This window comes from Cryptotermes secundus, unplaced genomic scaffold (assembly GCF_002891405.2).
Source record: "Cryptotermes secundus unplaced genomic scaffold, Csec_1.0 scaffold508, whole genome shotgun sequence".
Classification (NCBI taxonomy): Eukaryota; Metazoa; Arthropoda; class Insecta; order Blattodea; family Kalotermitidae; genus Cryptotermes; species Cryptotermes secundus.
This window is the reverse complement of record NW_019733326.1, coordinates 1,266,710-1,274,293: the sequence shown is the minus strand read 5'-3', so window position 1 is coordinate 1,274,293 and position 7,584 is coordinate 1,266,710.

The following is a 7,584-nucleotide window of genomic DNA, read 5'->3' as shown; positions in this document are numbered from 1 at the left end:
CACACCCTGATATGAACTGCAGTATGCTGTTATCTGCACAGTGTTCAGAGACTTGAATATAGATATTGTGACATGTTGCGCAACGGAGGACCCCTACCTCCCCAGCGGCACGTGGCGGTAACGTAGCGCTCTCGTTACTACTTGTCGCGCTATGCAGGACACCACTCCCCCCCCCCGGCGGCGGTGACGTGCCGAGCGGAGCCGAAGTGAGCCGAAGCGAGCCGAATCCCAGCGCACTGGTCGCTATGCAACGCGGATAAACGGTGGTTGCGATAGACGACCCTAGCAACAGTGAAACCCCGCAGCTGTGTGATAATTAATTGTAGCCGTTACTTGTAGGTTGTTAAATAAACCAGTTAACAATCTGTACGGCGTCTTCAGTAACAGAAACACGTTACACTGGTGTCAGAAATGGGATTTGGACTTACACACGTGACCGACGAGATTCGAACTTAAGACCCGTTACACTGGTGTCAGAAGTGTTTTACGAACTTAAACACGCCACAAACAAATTGTTGTGAATCAAGTATCTTACTGCTACAAAATGGAGATACAGCAGATGATGGAACTTCTACTGAAGGAAATCAGAGACAACCAAGAAATGTTCCGAAACCATCAAGTAGAGATGAGGGCAAACCAAATAAAAGCAGATGCCGACCGAGTGCACATGCAAGAAATGTTCCGCACCCATCAAGAAAAGGCGGAAGAAATTAGAAAAAAAAGACAGAGAAGATTTCTTGGCGAAATTAGAATTCAATCAAGAAAAAGCAAATATCATGCTGGCAAAATTATACGCCGACGGGAAAACTGATAAAGACGATATGCTGAAAGAGTTGAAGGCCATGCAAGAAAATAGGAAGACAGACAAAGAAGGTTTAATATCCAAATTAGACGCCAATCAAGAAAAGGCGGTTGCAGACAAGGAAGAAATGAAGGCAGAAATGCGATCTATGCGGTCAGAGTTGAATGAGACAGTCCAACATAAAATTGAAAACATTTTTGCGATCTTTGAACACGACAAACAGACTCTCCGGTCAGAAATAACTGAGCAGATTGAAGTGTCCCTCTGTGCGCGGACAGATAAACTCCAGGAAAACCTGACGAAAAACTACAACGAAACCTGCGCAGCAATTGACGAAACCAAACTCGAGTCTCAGGCCCGGTTGGACATAGTGCAAATGAAGGTCGAGCGGGGAAATACGTCAACGATCGTCACGAGCACAGCTCAGCCACCGACATTCAACGGGAATTCAACGTGGAGCGTGTTCCGGCGACAATTCGAGACCGTGGCAGAACATAACCAATGGTCGGACAGGGAAAAATCAACATACATGATCACCGCTCTGAAGGGCCGGGCAGCATAAGTTCTACCCGGAATTCCGGCAAATACCACTTACGAGGAAACTCTTCAGGCTCTAGAGGACCGTTTCGGGGACCAACACTTTGCAGCTGCTTACCACTGCCAATTAAGAACGAGGACGCAGACACCTGGAGAATCCCTGCAAGACTTTGCCACGGCCATTGAACTCCTTTCCCATCATGCCTACCCCAATCTACCTACTGACCACATAGGAAGAGACGCAGGAAAAGCCTTCGTATACGGAATATGAGATGCCGATATAAAGATCCAGCTGCTGCTGGGAGGGGAGAAGACGGTAAACGAGGCCCTACAGCCTCTAACTTCCTTAAGTTTTATGGCTCACCCCTTATACTCATACTCATACTCATACTCTGTCTTCCACTAGTTGTCTCCTAGCAATGATTCTCCACACAGAAACTGTCACTTCAAATCACTATACATATTACACATAATTGAGGTCTTCAATCACCCTTTAATTCTTCACAGGTCTTCTACAAACTTCCTGTTGCTGTTACTTAAACACATTCAAACACTCTCAAATACTCCCAAATACTGAAATATGTTCCATGTCCAAGTCACATTGTGACTGGCGGTCAGTCAGTCAGTAAGTCTTGGTGTCGAGCCCCATCTGGGGCTCATAACCAGATATCTATTACTGTTTCACACTTATGGTCTTGTTTCTGTGGGGTGCCCTCTCTGATGAGAGGACAGTCTGTCTTTTATATATGCTGCTGGCCTTTGCCAGCGCAGTGTTTCTTGGGTCCGAGTCCCTTGGGACTTGCGACCATATTTTACTGTCTCAGATGTGAGACTTACCTTTTGGTTATATATGAGACAACTCCGTCTTAAGTGCAACAATTTAATTGTAGTTCTTTCTTCTTCCCTTCCTCCCACACTACATGTTTCGGCCCTAAATGGCCATCATCAGGTGTGTATTCTTACATAGCTGCTACACTGCCCGTAGTTTAAAATTTAAAATCGCCAGTCTTTCCAATTGTATGTATGTATAAAATCTTTGTCAACCTACACGCATCAATTTGATTTCTAAAATTGGCACTTTTTTAAAACTTCAATTCAAATTAAAATGTCTATAAATTTTCTGTTCTTTTTCTTTTTCCAAATTTTTAAAATTTAAAATTTTCTCGGGGTACACGCCGTATGTCTATAGTGCTGCAGTGGCCACTTCTTGTTTTATCGCTGTTCAGGTATTGTTCTGTGTAGGCTCTCTCTGTGTGTGTCGCTGCTTATCTTTAATACGTGTAGTGTGGGAGGAAGGGAAGAAGAAAGAACTACAATTAAATTGTTGCACTTAAGATGGAGTTGTCTCATATATATTGTGTGAGTGTAACAGGATGCTTAAATATAATATTACCTTTTCGTCACCTCCTATGACTCACAGGGTCATGGTGGAGGTATTCAACCCCGCCTCCACACGGGGTTGAAATAAGTTCTGTCTGTAACTGTTGTTATATAGCTTCCCCACTGACCACGCAGAAAACAGCTTATATTGTTAGGAAATTTTTACTGAGCATTGCATACCAACTGCATTTCAGTTCACAAAGGTATGTCTGACTCGTGCACATTCACACTACGCAGTCCTGACCAGTGTCTGGTGTTTAGAAATTAAACACAGTCGTAGAAGGTGAGTGACAAAACTACCTCCAGCCTGAACACACTCACATGTCTGATCACTGCAACATTTCACTATGGTCTACTACGGCTGTGACTGCGTCGTTGATAACAGACGTTTCGTATTGTCGTGTGCTGAATTTGTGCTTCCTTTGCAAGCTCAAGTCTGCTGTGGATGAATATACTGAAAAACAAAAGCTATTTGTTCTTCCAAACATCGACTGCAAACTCGTTAACCTGCACTGACTATGAACTACAGACTAAAGTGGTGGGAAACACTGTTGCAACTCCAGTGGCACATATTGTGAAGGTCTTTAATTATGGTGTATTTTTCAATACCAGCACATCGTACACTTTCTAACCACTAAAATCTTACGTTCAGACACTTCTTAGCCAATTGTTGAACCTCGTTCCCCTTTCACGCCTGTAGAAGTCGGCAGCCATATGGTAGCCTCAAAAACAGAGTGCAGCCCACAGTGCCAACCTGTAATTTTCAGTTATACCTTGTTTTGCGAGACCGCCTGTGTGGTCTAGTGGTCAGAGTTCCTGGGTACAGATCCAGAGAACCCAGGTTCGATTCCCGGCCCTACCAGATTTCTGAGGATAAATGAGGAACTCTTTCAAGGAAACAGCGGCTCCGGTCTAGAAAATTTGCACTAACTTTGCCGACAGGTGGCTGTCGCTTGGTCAGTATAGTTCGCTTGCGGGCTACAGGCCACGAAGTTTTATCTTGTTTTACAACGTCATGGAGCACATAACACAGTGCCAACATGGATTTTGCTTGGACACTGTGGCAGCAATGTAGGAGGGATAATAAGGAGCATTCATCCTTGTCGATATGGCAGTTTCTGGTGATCTTAATAGTCTCTCTTCTAGTAAATTCTAAAGGGTTCTGACGATTGTGCATAACACACAGAACACACATTGATACTCATCCACTTGGTTTTGTTGTCTAGGTTCGAACACAAATTTTCTACCTCCTTTTCTATCCTAGTTCCACACATGTGCATGCAATATCACAATTTTTATTTTTGTGGTTTCTTGCTATCTTCGGCTGAACTAGCCTAGTCTTATATGTTGAAATAGCTGGGTAAATCTGACAGGAGTTGTCCAGTGATTGAGATTAGCTCTTTCTAAGGGGCCCAACTGAGCAAGTATCTTCCTTCCTCACCTGAAGACGGAAACAGATCCAGTTTCCGAAAGTCATGTTTTCTATTTCCTAGAATTCCGGACGATGGAAAAAGTCCAAAAACCAAGTAATTCTGTTAGTCTCTCTTCTGCTAGATGATATTTTGAAATTATATTTCCTGTAAGTTCCACTTGTAATTCCATCCTGGGAATGCTGCCATCTTTTTTTTTTTTTTTTGTAAAGTAAATGTAAATTCAGACAACGGATATCAATCAAATGGTACTTTTAATGGTAGTTTTGGTCTTTTCATGCTGCAATAGCTTGTCAAGCAAGCATCACTGCGGTGCACCCCTCCCGTCTCATAATTATAATCAATGACTACTATGGATTTCTCTATGTCTTGCCCTGAATCCTACCTAGAACCATTTTATTATGAGCGGTACTTATGAGCCAAAAGTATTTTTTGTTTTCCACTTCATTATCATTAGTCTGTCTTTGCAGACTGAAACATATTCTCCCTTTTACAGTTTTGCGCTCTTTATTTCAGCAAGAACAGTGTTCCTGTTTTGATGCTACACAAGCATGTGGAATAGACCTGGGCTTGAAAACTAGTTGTCCATGATTACACAGTGTCCCTGATTCAGGAGAGGCCTCATTAGTTGTGAAACTACTTGGGAGCCATATGGCTAATTTTTATGGACTCATACAAAACAGAATCCTGTCCAGTGTAAATAATAAAATTCCATATGTAACCAGATTTGACTGCACACAATTCAAATTACTTTATACCAAATATAACACGTTTTGATGGAATGTATGCCTTCCATGGCACATCATCAAAGACTCATCTACTGACATATCGCACATAGGTAAGGTAAAGGTAAAAATATTTCTGTAACAGTATGTAGAGGCCCATAGGGGTTGTGAGACATTTAGGCTCACACATATTCTCTAGACAATCGGCTCACAGATGGCGGTAAAGTTGCCAGCCTCATGCTCNCCCTTTAACCCCCCCCCCCCAGGAAGATTCCTGGTATTCATTTCTGTTAGAGGCTGAGTGAACTCCAGGGCCATAGTGCGTACACTCCTATATTTGGCATTTTGGTGATCCAGTATGTGTTTGAGTTTACACAATTTTGGGGGGAAATGATAAAGTGGCCTCATCGTAACTTTTCTTTTTAACACAACGAAGGACAAGTAGAAGGTGAAACCTCCTCTCACTGATCAGGTCAAAAAATATGAGTGTTTTCAGAATTTTCCTCCAGAAAAAATACCGTTTATGTTCGTTTTCTCCCAGTGATGGGTCCTAGATCTTAGTTTTTGATTAGACGTGTTTCCTAAAAATTTGGGGGTATACCACTTTTTTTCTCTGGCCATAACTCCCGCTATTTCTGGTGTATTAAACGACTCAAAATCTTCAGAAGGGGGGGGTTACCAGGGGTCTTCTAAATCAACATTATGGCAGATGTGCCAGTAAATGGAAAACGTGGTCATTCAGCCCTTGACTTGGTCCATATGCCATGCTGCATGCTACTGCTGTCACTGAAATTTTGTTCTTCATCAGAGCTGACATTCTGTTTATCGCTAGACGAAATGTTCATATTTATTTCACTGTCACTAATACATTTGGTCTCAGAAATATCACTACATTAATTCTCTTGCATCAGTTCATATAACACCTCATTACTCATGTGCATATTCTTTCTAGGACCTGCCATAACGTTTACTCACAAAAACTCGAACCCAGGACAGCAATCAAGCACTCAGCACCTTCCTGACACTCCTGACACACACAAGTAACTAGAAGCTCTAGCAAGTACAGCGTACAAATTTGCATCACTGACTGCAATTTATCTACAACAGTGTAGTCAGAAACGTGCATGGTTTGTAGAGAAGTCATACACATCACACTACAGAGTCCATGAGAAGCTAACAGTCGCACAGATAGTCAAGACATTGCCTATATTTTACATTTACATTTATTTCACTTCATGGATCCAGTCACCTCCCTGTAGGGCTAGATATAAAACATGTCACACATTACAAATTCATGATGACTACACATCATACGTCCTTGGCCCAATAAAGTACATAATCAGGCCTCATGCAGACAGCACAAGTTGTCAAGACAACACACATAGGCCGTGGAAAACCCACTGTCACATTCGAACCTGAACAAAATCCCTCATATTTCCAATCATAACAACTCTATGCTGTGCAATTAAACACCATGCCATTCCACATCCATTGGCCAGCCCTATCATCAATACAGTTTCATTGTAACATATTAAAACTCATAACAAACACAGACATCATACATACTGCCACACTTACAACAAGCAAGTCTCAACAACGTATATGGAACCTGGAGGTTCATTATCATGTTTAGTGGAGTTTGTCTCTGGTCTCTAACCTGCACCACACGAGTCTAGGCCAAACCCTCACACTGCATTTCATTATGATCCATTGGCCTCCCATCTGTGCCTCTTTGCTCTGAAAATGGTGGTAATGCAGATCACAAAAAAAGTAATTTGTTTTAAAATGTCATATCATGACCCGTATTACACTCCGCTGTCTGCAAAATGTGAACAAGATCTGGAGCAACCTCACACCTGAATTTTTATGCCAGACCTCCTGGATTCCCCAGTGAATAACCAGAGAGTCATACATATAGACAGACACTGGGAAAAGTAAGAAACGGAAAAGGCGCAAATGCATTCATGGTGATCACAATGTGCAATTCTGCAGCAAGGAACAGGCATCTGGTTCCAGAATGGATGACTGAGATTTTGTTTGTTTGGATTTTTCTCTTTGTAACTTAGAATACATCAGCTTCTTGTTACATGCACTGAGAACACCTAAAGATTAAATGATTTCAATATGACACTGAAAGAAAAGAGCAGTGAAGGAAGGGGTAAACCATTGCACAGTCCTAAGGTCCACCTCCATATCATGTTCAATTACTGTTTGGCGTCACCTCAGTAAAATGAATAACAAGAACATCAGTAAACACAATTGTAATGGGTCCCAGTAAGCACATATTAAAACCAATTAGTGAAATATAATGCTATGATTTAGGACCTTAATGCATGCAGTAAACTCCTACAAGTAATTCCTTACACAACAACCATATAGATTAGGCCAATAATAAAACAGAATAAATAATGACAAAAGACACTCTGAAATACTTTAAGTAATGCCTGTGGGAAGGAAGTGCCGGCTGCTTAACAGAAACAGCTTACAGAATACACCAGAGGCTGAAAACATATAGAACTCACCGGCTGAACGTAATTTGTACCTGGAACTGCTCAGTAAAATCATAGAACTAAGACCAATGGACAAAGGGAAGGGTAAGAATGTAAAACGCCTAGGTGCAGGTGCATACAGTAGGGCAAATGTCAGGGTGTATGGGATGGTGTGACAGCAACTGGGTTGGTGGCATGGCTGAAACATAAAGCTCACCATT